The 13,823-nt window shown below is 40.0% G+C and overlaps 1 protein-coding gene across 1 annotated transcript in view; it reads right to left on the reverse strand.

The window, feature by feature from the left end:
- TIAM2 (TIAM Rac1 associated GEF 2) overlaps window positions 1–12,761 on the reverse strand; it is a 159,205-nt gene extending 146,444 nt beyond the window's left edge. Inside the window, exon 1 of the mRNA XM_072410256.1 lies at window positions 12,613–12,761. The gene's annotated coding sequence lies outside the window, so the exon portion shown is untranslated. The remainder of the gene's footprint in view (window positions 1–12,612) is intronic.
- Window positions 12,762–13,823: the final 1,062 nt, after the last annotated feature.

Raw genomic sequence — 13,823 nt, forward strand, 5'->3', positions numbered from 1 at the left:
TAAGCTGCTTTATCTTCCTGATTTCTGTGTAAAGCTTTAACCCACTGACACCCCTCGCCCCAACTCAGTCACCGCTAAGGATCCTCTCGATTGACATGGTTCAGGAATAATAGAAGTAGCGGTAACTGTCTGCAGCTGGTACCTGTAGGACTTTTACATTTAAAGAAGACAGGGTCTCTTTAATTCATTCTTTGCTAAGGAGGATACAACTACCATTCAGTGTACTGCCAATTACATTTTTATGGACCTATTGTCACCTATAGTTTGTTGCTGTGCACACACTGCATCTACCCTGTAGAGTACTACAACACATAATCAATAACATCCATTTTGCCTTGCAGTATGCACAATGCATTGATGGTAAATAAATATAGGTATAAAGGGCTAAGAAATAAAAACTAAAGCAGCCACCAGCAGGACTGGTAATCTGCAACATATGAAATTTGTGGGGGTTTAGATGCACTGTATTACTTAAAAACCTCTTCTAGTAAGTCAAGTAACAAAGCCCATAGAAAGTCTAAATACTCAGCTGAACAGATGGCAGTTCTTTGTTTAAAAATCGGCAGATAGGGTACTGTGCTCCACATACTCTCACCAGTTAATTGCCTGTATACTCTGAACAGGTGAACTCATTTACTAGTATTATCTCCTTTCATCCAAATTGTGCAGTCATTATTTTTTTTTAGAGCCGCCATTCAAGCTGTGCTTAACTGTGTACAGGGAAATATAAAATAGCGATGTATACAATGATCAGCCAAAAAAACAGGTGAAGAGAAACACATTGATTATAGCTGGCCAAACATTTTTTAATCTTCTCTTAATCAACTAGACATCAGATTTGAGGAAAGCACTGAATTTACCAAAAGTTAATATTAGTGATTAATATTTTTAGGCAGGGTGTCGATCAAAAAATTATTCCAGCAAGCCACTTTTTGTGGCACAAGTGATATGTTTAAAACAGAGGTGTCCAAACTTTTTGCAAAGAGGGCCAGATTTGATGAGGTGAAAATGTGTGGGGGGCGAATATTTAGCACATACTCAGGGTTAGTGTGGGCATGGTCTGCGCGGGTCCTGCACAGCACACGCCCACCAGGGTGACCTGTGCACATAGTCCTGTGTCAGTGCGAGCTCCATGCTGAGCGCGTTCTTGAAATCAGAGTCGGCGTGGTCCGTGCCGGTCCAGCACAGTTTACGCCCACTATATTGACGTAGGGGATTCCCTGTGCACACATGGGGACTCCCGTCCTGCCGATTATGCCAGCCGAGTAACGGGACAATAATTTCAAGGCGGTTGATCAACTCATAAAATAAAATATAAAATAGCTTTTTTGTACACGTGTATTTTATACTGTGGTCAACAGTGCTGGCGGGCCACATATTATTGATTTTATGACAGAGGCTGTGGGCAAGTGGAAATCTAAACACGGGCCACAATTGGCCCCCGGGCCGGACTTTAAACATGCCTGGTTTAAAATAAAACATAATGGTGAGATCAATCGTAATACTGATTAAATATAGACCAAGTGGGTGGTATAATAAATAATTGTAGTTGATCATAACTATGATAGTAATATCAATCAAAAATACCACTAAGAAAAATATCATAGAGTGTGTCCAGCATATCTTGTTACAATAACATACATTAAGATATATTAGGAAGCAGTCAGTTCTTGGAGGTTTGAACAGAGAAAATGGAACAGCGTAATAATCTGAGGGGATCTGACAAAAGCAAAATTGTGATGTTAGACGATTGGGTCACAGCATTTGCAAAATGGTAGGTCTTCTGGGGTGTTTCCAGTATGTGTTGGTTATTTACCCACCAGGAGTGGTCCAAGAAAGGTCAACCAGTTACAAGATGATGGGAAGCCAAGGCTCATTGGAGCACATGGGTTGGGAAGCTAGTTCATCTGATTTTGATCCTACAGAAGAGCTATTTTAACACAGCCTGCTTCAAAAAAAATAATGGAAGCCATTAGAAAAAGGTGTTTAAGCAAATTCAGAATAAAAGCTTGCAGCATATGGGGCTGTGTAGCCAAAAAGCCAATCATAGTGCCCATGCTGACCCATGTTCAATACCAAAAGGGACCACAATAGACATTTAAGCATCTGAGCATGCAATTCTCGGAGCAATGGAATAAGGTGGCCTTTTTTTTTTTTTAGAAGTGGGTGGACAGGTAAGTGTACGTCATTTGGAACAGATGGCAGCAGGATGCACTATAGAAAGCTGGCAGAGGCAGTGTGCTATAAAAGACCTGCTGATAATGTTCTCAGATACCAGTAAACACCTTCAGAGGGCTGGTGGAATCCAAAACCTGATGGGTCAGGGCTGGCATAGAGGAATTACATTCATATTTCGAAGGTGGTTTAAATGTTTTGGCTGCTCAATGTAAAGACCTATGAACAGAAGAATGCAAGACTTTATGTCCTATGTAAATTTATATTTACAGCTTTAAACACTATATATATGTTATACAATATATATATATATATATAGATATATATATATATATATATATATTTACATACAACAGAAAACGTCTAACTAATACAACTTGCTGTGCAACCTGGTCCCCTGAGATCTACGTTGGTAAATTGTTAAGTAAATTGCTACTTTCATTACAGGTGACAGTACAGTGTATGAAGGTCTCATCAGAACAACTGTCCATCCAAGTGGTTACAACAGCTATTGTGTTTGTAATGTCATTCACTTTGACACAGGGTGATACATAGCAAACAAAAACCACTGTCACCTTGTCTAATAAATGAAGGGCGAATAAGACACTTGCGACATGTCCGTCCTGACTAATAGCTAGCATTTCATTGAGTTGTGTTAAAACATTGTGTTGTTTCCAACTCAGTGCACCGTAACACAAAGCATTGTATATGTGTCGCATTTGATAATGAATATGTGCATGTGGAATATCATACATCATGCAAAGAAATAAAGCAGAATTTTTCTTGCACAGGAAAAGATCAATTGAAATGCTTCTCATTATTTACTACGTAAGATGAACATTTACACCGCAAAGTGAACATACTCAACTCCTAGTAAATCAACCACACTGAATTGTAATAAACAAATAAACTGCAATAATCGAAATATGCACCCAATAAAAACTATGGTTCTTTCCTTTTATTGAAATGAGAAACAATATGTTTGAAATGAGAAAAAATGAGAATAATTTACTAAATTAGTTGCGACTGGACACACAAAACACATTATAAATAGCCAATTCAGTTATCTAGTCATGTGAAAATCCAACCCCTGTTCTATTTCATAGGTGAATATTTATATTATATATTACATTTATAATATATATATATTGTATATGTACATTTTTATTTAGTGAATCAGTCTAAATATATAGTTTAGTCCTTTATAGCTTGTGACAAAAGCATTTAATAACCACACAAAGCACTGACTACAGCTAGAAGTCACATTCACCTGTTTTAAACATTTAAAGCTGAATTCAGGAGAAATTACAAAACTACCCTGTCACGAGGGTTCCTCCTATACTGAAAGAGTTAAAAATGCTTGTTTTTCTTTTCATTACCATTAAAAGTAGTTTTATTTACCTTATTTCTCACTCCCTAGCAGCCAGCGCTCTACTTTTCTGACCTATCCCCGAGCCGTCAGTCTTCTTACCAACAATGCAGGACTGCTGGTCCTGCATTGTACATAAAGATGTCAACCAACAGATAGCATTTAACCCCTGTAGTATTCATTTAAAGGAACCTTAACGTATATCTAAATCCAATAATTGTTTATTTAGTCTTGGACAGATATGTCACTATTGATTTCTGTATCCCTGCTTGGGACAGTCGCCTTCCCTATATATCCTAGTAACTATTGTCACTGCAGTGTTCAGACCAGAAAATTTTTAAGCTGGGTGGCAAGAAATTGTAGGCGGGTGGCAGCCCCTGTATTGTGCCTAACTCATCAGTAACCAAAAACAGCTGGGTGGTTCCTGAAAAGTGCCGGGTGGTGCACCCAGCTAAAAGGGGCTGGGGAGAACACAGCACTGGAACTGCAAGAAGGTCCACAATGTAGTGCTGTCACTAAAACAGGAAAAGAGCGTAGGTCATTTATTAGGAACATTGGTTCAGGCATCTAAGGGAGGATTTCCCTCACTCTGTATAAATCTTCTCTTTCTTTTTGTTTGTCTATAAGTCAGGATGTAAAATCTTCCCAATGTGACATAGGTGGGAAATCAGGACAAGGTTTTTAACCCTCTCCTAATCTATCCAAAAAATTGTTTTGATATAATATACACTATGATTAATTTTTTCCCATCCTAAATTCTCCCCTATCCTGTGGCCATTTATGCCTTGAGTAGCATGTCATCTGCTCATTCCAAAAATGAGAAGCAAACTGATTTTGTCACGTGTATTCTAATTCAGATGCAGAGACGCAGAGATCGACGTGTAAACTAAAAAAAATCTCATTTTACAGTGCCGATAGTATGCCGATGATGTGGATGGTCTATTAGAATGAACTGTTCTAGTCCTCCTTTACCCTTTGTATGTGAAGATGGAATTTCCTTTGGGTAGACACCAAGCACAGCTTAAGTTGTTACTGCTGACTCCAAAGAATGCAGTCTTATTTCCCATTCCCACAATCGGCCAAGGAGCCTGCTGCCTATGCTGACATGTTTCCTCTATTCTTTTGTATAATGGCAACACTGAGACGCAGCTAATGCCTTTCCAGTTTAGCTCAGACTTACAATTTTGAGGTTAGGATTGTTATTGCTCACATTCCTCTTTAAGAAGCAGCATTAGGAACACCGGCAACATAAGGATTTCATGACAAGGGTAGGACTGTATGAAACAACATTTAGCTGATTGCTAGGAAAAAAAAATAAAATAAATGTTATTTTTTAAGAAACGATGCAAGTTCTAGCATAAGGCTTCGGTTTATATTACGCTGCTGTGACTGGACTGCATTTTACAACGCTGTGCATAACAAAAGAATGACGAATGTGGAACTTTTACCATCCTATGAACACTACTAACTACCACAGATCAACTGAAGAAGTTTTTTATGAGTGTCACAAAATCATAAAAACATTCCAATGAAATTTACATGTACATTAAGTCCGGGGTCGCATCACAGTAGTGCAGTGACATAGATGCGTGTTATGTTGCATAGTGAGGTATGGCAGCACATTAGGACTAAAGATTACAGTTTTACACAAATCATTATTTGTGACTTTTTATTTAAGCACCTTTTTCTTTTTTACTTCTGCTGCATTTTATTTTTCAGTAACTGCAATCTTTAAGTGTAAAAAAGCTGCCACTAATAGATGCACAACCATGTAAATGATCGTTATCCTCCTGGTATTGATCATTTTACCTGGATAATGCGCCACTGGACAGGAACATCCAACAGCCAGTGGATCTTCTTTATGTTTTATAATATGATCTGGCAGATCCATTGGCTGGTGGTTGTTAGGGAGTGCTTCCGGTTTATATAATACAGTAATATAATGGAGTAATAGGAATGATCAAAAAACAATGGATATCCCCATTCAAAGTTTGTTATGTTGATTTTATATGGATTGGGCATGTCCAAGTTTTTAAAGGATTTTCAATAAATTTGATGTTTTTATCTAATTCAACATATAATCTATTAAAAATGTTGACTAGCAAAAATTCCATTGAAATGGAGAGAAGGATAAGGCACACAAGTCAATAGGAAAAACTATTAAAAATCTCAGAAATACATATTATTAAGGTGTCTTTTAATTCAAGTTATTCACATCCTTGTTAGACTGGTAAACATGCTGTATTGGAGGTAGCATTTGCCAATAAAGACGGGTGTTGCCTGTGATGAGGGCAGATCGGGAATCAAGTCTTATGGCAACTATCTCGAACCGGGGTTGCATGGAACTCTTAAGTTCCTCAAAAGGCTGCTGGGGGTTCCTTTGATTTGAGGCTGATTGACTTTCCATTTCACATTGCCAGTATAGTTCCATGGCTAACACCACCTGACTCTAATGCATTGGTTTTAGGAGGGGGAGATCTACAATTTTTGGAGTTCTTCTGGGGAACAAAGATTCAGAAAGGTTGTCCTATGTCAAGCTGTATATTGTCCCAGAAACAAATGTGCTATGGTGGCAATGCTGAAGTCTGGATGAGCCAATAGATCATTGCCACCAAGAATTTCAAACACGGAGGGACTAGTTAGACTAACAGGTCACATATCAAAAAGTAAACTTTTCTGATACATTAGAAAATGGTTACAACCACTTAAATCCCCAAACTGGTGCTTATTCTGCACCATAAACAATGCTGTAACTATCCCTGAGCTAGAACTGCTTCAGGAAGTTAGGCAATGACAGCTTAGCTCCAAATGCTCCGTGGGATTCTAGGCTACAACAGGTAATATTCATCCTGACAGATTTCCTTTAAACACATGGTGCACGGTCAATGAAGCATTCACGCTATGATGCCAGTGTCGACACTTGTTAATAGATGTTTATTTGAATTTCTGCCACTTGCAATATCACAGAAGCAAACATAAGGGCATTCACAGCTGAAGGGCTCATTTTTTCCATGTCTCACCATTTAGATTCACCTAGCTGAGAAATATGGCATAAATAAAAGCAAGATGGCGGCATACCTGCTATTTTGGGTTTGTGTGCAGGGCTAGGCAATACCTGGCAATATATTCAGCCAATAAAAGGTAAATCTGAATCGCAAGGTATAGTTGAAATACTGCTGCCTTCCACTCTCTGGGACAAGCCAAGCGAGCAAATCACCTTAGGCCCCAAATCTTACATTTATTGTAGAATACAAGAATATGTAGAGTTAGGTCTGTTTTCATGCAGCAAAAACTCATGCATCATCCTGCGAATCTCATTCTTTCCTTTGTGGCTAGTTTACTGGTAAAGGGGACAATATTAGGCTTTTTAAACCCATGTGTGTGCATTGCAACAAAGGATGTGTGTTCAGGGAATTCACTGAAGTGTAAAGCTGGATTCACAGAGCTGCATTTTTGCTTGATGTGTTTTCCATTGAAAGCATCAAAAGTCCCTGTATGTGTGAATCCGAACATCAAGGCATGTTGACATTCAAGTGCAAAGTTCATTCTGAAGAAATATGAAATAAATTACATTCAAGGTTCTTTTTTTATAAAGATGGACAACGTGGGGAAAATCATTCAAGGACCTAGAACGTCCACACAGTAAGTAGTAATAAGGGTCAATAACACTAATGCACGGTGTTATTTCATGCATTTCTAAATGTGCATAAATGTGCATGAAATGTTATTCATATTCATTGTCAATGGCACCCCACAGTTCATTGTTATTGGAAATTTTAAAAATGCAGAATGCACTACATTTGTGTTAATGTAAATGCAAGAACACGTGCGTATGTATATGAATGGCCTGCTAAGCACAGCGCATTGAAATCTGCAAGACAATGCATGTGTGTTTAGTAAAGCACATGGTATCCCTATAGTGGGTATGAACCCTACCTGCGGGTTTAGAGTTTGGACAGATTAATTCTGTGCTGACATCCTCAGGTGAAAGGTTATTCAATAAAATCCACAGTCCAGGTACAATTAAAAAGCTGCTCTTAGATTGTAAGCTCTTCTGGGCAGGGACCTCTCCTCCTCCTGTGTCACTGTCTGTATCTGTCATTTGCAACCCCCATTTAATATACAGCGCTGTACACTAATATCCTGGCATTATATAAATACTGTTTAATATTAATAATGATAAAATCTATATAATAAATACATATAAGATACAATATAAGAAACAACATACATATAAAAAAATTACTTTGCAGATAAAAGCTGAATGACACTGCACTAACACAACACACCTGCATTGCAGTACACCGCAGAACACATCAAACAATGCATGGTAACACAAAGCACCGATCTGACAAATGGACCTTTTATCTGGAACCCTCCTTGAGCAGTGTAGTCTAAGTATGTGAGGATACCTAGGCACTCCTGTGGTTACAGCCTCATAGCTGTATATCTGCAGAATGATATCTCAGGCACTGCAGCCTCTGACTCTCATCAGGTCCGGAGTGAGATTTGGCATTGCTGGGTTACTCACCGTTGCTGGAGAATCTGACACAAGGAAACCAATGCCTTTACCAGGATGGACGTCTCTACACACAGGCACACTGAAAGGCCAGCATGGAAAGTCATTAATGAGGAAATATTAGCTGCAGGGTGACCACAGGCAATACTGGCGGCTCTTCCCTTTCCCCCTGATTTTTAGGCACAGCTTCTCTAAACATGACAAGTTTCCCCTGAGCACTATGGGCAATCTAAAGAGACATCACAGAATAGCAGTCAGCCTGAAAGCTCCATGTCGGATGGAATCCTTGCACGTCTCATTAGGGAGTCACAACTGCAATCACCCATTCTAACTCCAAAAATATCAGTGCAGCTGGGAAATATTAACACTAATGAGGTGAGAAGAGATCAGAGCTTCACCTGCTGGAGTACACACTGCATAATATTACCCGGACATATGTTAGATTAACCTGACCAAACAACCAACATTTTATTAACTAGAACAAAAAATAATGCAAATTCTCCTTTAAAAAAGTGCAATGGCGTGCATTATACTACAACACACATGGCATGGCTGCCTGCTGACCTAATACATTACACTAAACAGGCACAAACATGGAAGAAACGTGTGTTTATGTGAAGAACAATGAACAGTGAAAATGAGGAATAAAATCTGTGAAATTCATGTCAATGGGGACTTTCTGCTGCACTGCTGTATTTGCGTCAAGCTGTGGTATTTGTATTGTATTGTATTGTATTATATTGTATTGTTCATTGTGATAAAGCAGCTTCATGATTTTGTTTGTGCTGCCAATGGATCATCATGAGAGTATTACCAGACCTTCAATAGGCACACAACAAAATTATCTTTTTGTTAATAATTTACATTGGTGCACTGTGCATTGAAAATGAATGGCACTACAGTTTTGTGTATTGCAGTAACACGTGATTTAATGCGGGTTTACTGTAAAATGAACATGTGACTAGAGCCGTGGCATTTTTTACATTATCAGAGGTGTATGGAGCAGAACAATATGTGAAGTTTAGTATAGAGGTATCCCCTATCTTTGCAAGATGCAAGAATGCAGGGACAATGCACATATAATTGCCTACATTATCTAACACAGGGGTGCCCAAACTTTTTTGGCTACTTTTTAAATGACCAAGTCAAAATGATCTACCAACAATAAAACCTGGACTTAATAACTCCTGTGCGTGGTATAGTTTATTTTGAAAGGAAGGGCTCTGCAATCTACTCACGTGGCCTTTGTGATCTACCGGCAGATAGAGATCCACCTGTTGGGCACCCCTGACCTAACACAATTTTTAATCCATCTCTTTGGCCTGATTTAATTTGGAACATTATATCAGCAGTAAATGCAATGCAGTGTTAAAATTTCTGTTTTATCTTCCATTTGTAATTCTGTGCAGACAATTTTGTGATCCCTATACCCCTACCAAACAGCACAGCCGCATCCCTGATCCCCACTGGAGCAGCAGTACATACCATTGAATATTTAATATCCATCTCTAGGTTACATTATCAGCTTTATGTTCTGAATGTGGAAGGAAGTGCGTGTAATTTCAATGTATTTGTAGAAAATGAATATCATCTGATATAAATTGATGTAAGTGGATGTAATCAGATGAAGGTAAATTGATGTTACTGATATAAAGCAAAGGAGGAGGAAAATTGCACAAAACAGCCGTGTGCGGCTTCCTTCATCATTCTAACGCAGGAATGCAACCCATGTGGTAGGTGCACATGAACATTGGAAGATCTACTGATCTGGGCATTCTCAATACGTAGACATCATAGCTGGATTCATCAGGGGAAACAATCTGCTGTTTTCATAAGCTAGCTCCACAGGAGTTCATATGAGTGACGATCCCCTAAGCTTCTCCATAGACCTGACCTTGAATGATCATCCAGGGACACAGATGACCCACTAGGCCTGATTTACTAAAGTTCTCATAGGCTGGAGAAGATAGATTATCATGAGAGAATCTGGGTGATCCAGCAAAATCTGGAATGAATCCCATCCAGTATTGAACACATTTGGAAACTAATAGCAAAGAGTATGAAGAAATTGATTCCGGGTTTGTTGAATCACCCAGGTTCTCCCATGATAGTCAATCTTCTGCAGTCTTGGAGAGAGCTTTAATAAATCCTGGCCTGTGCAGTGTGACTATAATGTATTGAGTTACCTTTCTGCTATGTACAGCATTGCATTTAAACGAGATTTGGGATCCTCAACTTCCCCAAAATCCAACAGCAACGCTAAGAGGTCTATTGTTCAAAAAAGCAGAGACCAGAATGTGTTAAGTTTTTAAAAAAGTGGCCATGGCTTTATTTCAGATCAGACTTCTAAAAGTAGAGAAAAGTGGTACAGAGATACCCCAAGTGAAGTGGCCAGAAACGCAATTCACTTGAATAAATAACATTTTCAAACATGGGATAAAAAGGGATAAAAAAGTCAAAAAGATTTGTACATTGTATTGTTCATCATGTATATGAATTATTGTAGCCAATTTTTTCTTCACTGCGAAAAACGAGTGAATTTATTCACCTTTTTTAGGGGAAAAGTAATGATAAATGTAGCGATATATTAACTAAAGTGTAAAAGTATAAAACATGGTGTTATTTTTAGATGTATCTAATAATAAAATGAAGGTATAATTCACCAAAATACTTTTGGGATTGTCCTATTTAATGTTTGATATGTGACCCCCTCTGTGATGTTACTGGCACCTAGGTGAGATGACCAGAAGAAGAAAAGTTTTTAGTGGTTTAGATTGGAATTAGCTTTTTGGAAAAAGAAAGTGGGGGCTTCCATATCATATATAGTAGTCACAGGTATGTAAATGACTCACCAAACTGTATGGGGGGCCTTTCCTTGCTGCACAGTTCCTTCTTTAGAGAGGGGGGACCAGGAGGCAGCCATTGCATCCCCCTTCATAGGAAACAGCAGCTGTCATTGGCTATTGTTCCTCCAATGATCTTGCAGCATAGACTACTGAGCAATGCTGGGGAGGCCATTGTACAGACATAGAATTGTCATCAATCACCGGGCTGTAGCCACCATACTGGCTCTCATTGGCCTGTGCCTAATAGAGGAGGACAACATTTCAAATGTACAAAACCATCCTGAGATTCACAGGCCTATAAAAAAGTGAGAGGAGTCAGAAGACTCGCTGCAGGTCAGAAACGTGTTCACAAGACTCTCCTTCCTCCTGTACAGATAAAATGAGCTGTGAACAAATTAGAACTATAAGTAGATAACAACTCGTCATTGGCAGCACAGTGTTCAGGCCACCAGACAGACGTAGCCAACAAGTGGGCCCCCATGCAGAACTGATATGGGGGGGCCCCGCTGAACTGACTTGGGGCCACTGTTGGCTAAAGAGGGTCCAGGTCCACACTACAGCTCCCTGGCTTGAACTCTCACCTTGCACCTATAGGGGGCTAGGTTTGCATCTCACAAAGGACGCTATGTGCATGGAGTTTGTATGTTCTTCACATGTTTGGGTGCATTACGTCCCACATCCAAAAAACATACCGCAAGTTAATCCTGACATCCTAATCCTTAATTTTCCTGACATTGGACTATGACAGCAGTGACATTAGACTGTCAGCTCTTCCAAGTCACAATCAGTGACTCTGTACAGCACTGCGGCCTATGTCAGTGCTATATTAATACAGAATAACAATTGTATAGCCCATAAGGGACATTTCATCCAGAACAGCGTGTTGTCTGCAGGCGTCCCTGGCCGCAGCGCACAGTGCGTGGGTGGACAGGCGCAGAAAACGCTATGTACGAGTACCAGAGGTGCCTTCTATGGAAGGTTGTCATCTGTTTTTATGGGTTTCCTATAATCACACAATTTACTATACAAGAGATCATCGATAATGACAACACAACAAAGACATAAAGAGGGCAATCCGGCACAGGAGAGAGTACGAGTACAGAGGTATGTATACTGAGAATCATAATACTGCCATATGCAGGGGAGATGTACAACACCAAATACACAACAAAGGCAACAAAAGCAGCCACGCAATCCTGGCCCCATTTGTTGTGTGCTCCTTCCATAGAGGTGATCTGATTGTATGGTGACCACACACCATGCACTATTCTCATTCCATCACACAATCCCCATCCTATGTACCATCAATTTCTGGGATCCAAACTGTTTCCATACATATTTTGATAAGCTATAATGATAACCACCATCGACCAGGTGTTCTGCACATCAAATACAACTAATCACAACCGATCCTTATTATAATTGGCGATGTTGATCATAATGGAAAAACAATTGCATAGAATACCATATAGTATAAAATGTGCAGCCAGACTAAAAACAAAATGTAATCCAAACAAAAGGCAAAAATGATCCACCTCCATTACTGATCATTAAGCTAAATTTAGAACACAGAAGAGTGATGAGGAATGCAGCAAGCATGCACCCAGCGAAAACCCCATCATCATTCCAGCACTGTTGACAACTACTGACACTATAGCAGAAGCGTTGTCACATCGTGTGTTATCGGGGACACCCGCACTCACCCTTCAGTCTAAGGACTGTGGAAAGTTTCCATCCACGGGCAGCTCCAACTTCTCACCAATGGTGGTCGCAGCTCCCCGAATACAAAGGCTGAACCCCCCGACCGCAGCGCGGAGCTCCCTGCCTCCCTCTCCTCCGAGTGTCTGTGTAATGTCTAGGAGACGGGTCAGGCACAGCCACGCCCTCTCTTAGTCTGCGCACCAATCCGCATACACAGCCTGCGCTGATATTTGCATGTAGTGTGGGCTCCGGCCAATGTACGCGTTCCGGGGCGTGGTCTGTAGGAATAGTATAGAGCTGCTGAGGGTGATTGTGGCCCCGCAGTCTCGGCGTGTGGAGGCTCCCAGGCAGCGGTCCCCGGAAATTCTCCGTGTTATGGAATGGAAAGGCTGGCTCTGGACAGGGAAATATTACTTTAAGGGAAAGGTTTGCATGAGCATTCAGCTAAACCTGTTTTGTGGAGAAATATTTGGCCTGTGTGTGGTTTAAAGCTGAGCATTTGTGCACCAGGACTTCCCTTCCTAAAGATTAAATCAAGGCAGAAAACTTTTATTTTGACATATTCTATAATAAGCAGCAATTTTACCATATAAAGTATTGATGACTTTATCACTGAGCTGTATATACCCTGTACAGAGCTGTGGGAGGGACCAGACACACCCACCAACTACAGGTACCTATATGAGGGGGCGGGTACAAGACCTGACCTCCTGAGCTAAAAGAGAGAGGAGCAGTGACTGGTCTTAATCCCAGGAGGCTCCTGCACAGAGGACAGTGTTTCACACTAGATTACTGCTAAAATGTAGAAGAAATACTCAAAGCAAGGCAAGATTCAGGTAAGAACACACCACACCTCTTGTACCTAGGAAGTATTTGCTTATCCTTGAATTAGGCTTGCTCTGGATAATAAAATTTTTATCTGTCTATTGTCAAAACTGAAAAATGCTAAAAAAAAATAATCTTACTTACAATCCCACAGCGCAGTTGATTGATCCGGAGGTGTCTTCCATTGGGTCCCATGTTGTCCCGGTATCCGTCTCCGAGCTGGCGCGCCGGGCACCGCCATAATCGGCTCTTCTTCCAGGTTCTTCTTCCTACATCACCCGACCCAGGCGCGAGATAGGGTGACGTAGGTTGGAAAAAAACTTGCCGGTCTCACTGCACATGCGAGAGATCATCAATTTTTTATTATTTTATTTTATTTATATCATTA

Source organism: Pyxicephalus adspersus, chromosome 4, assembly GCF_032062135.1.
Source record: "Pyxicephalus adspersus chromosome 4, UCB_Pads_2.0, whole genome shotgun sequence".
In the NCBI taxonomy this organism is placed as follows: domain Eukaryota; kingdom Metazoa; phylum Chordata; class Amphibia; order Anura; family Pyxicephalidae; genus Pyxicephalus; species Pyxicephalus adspersus.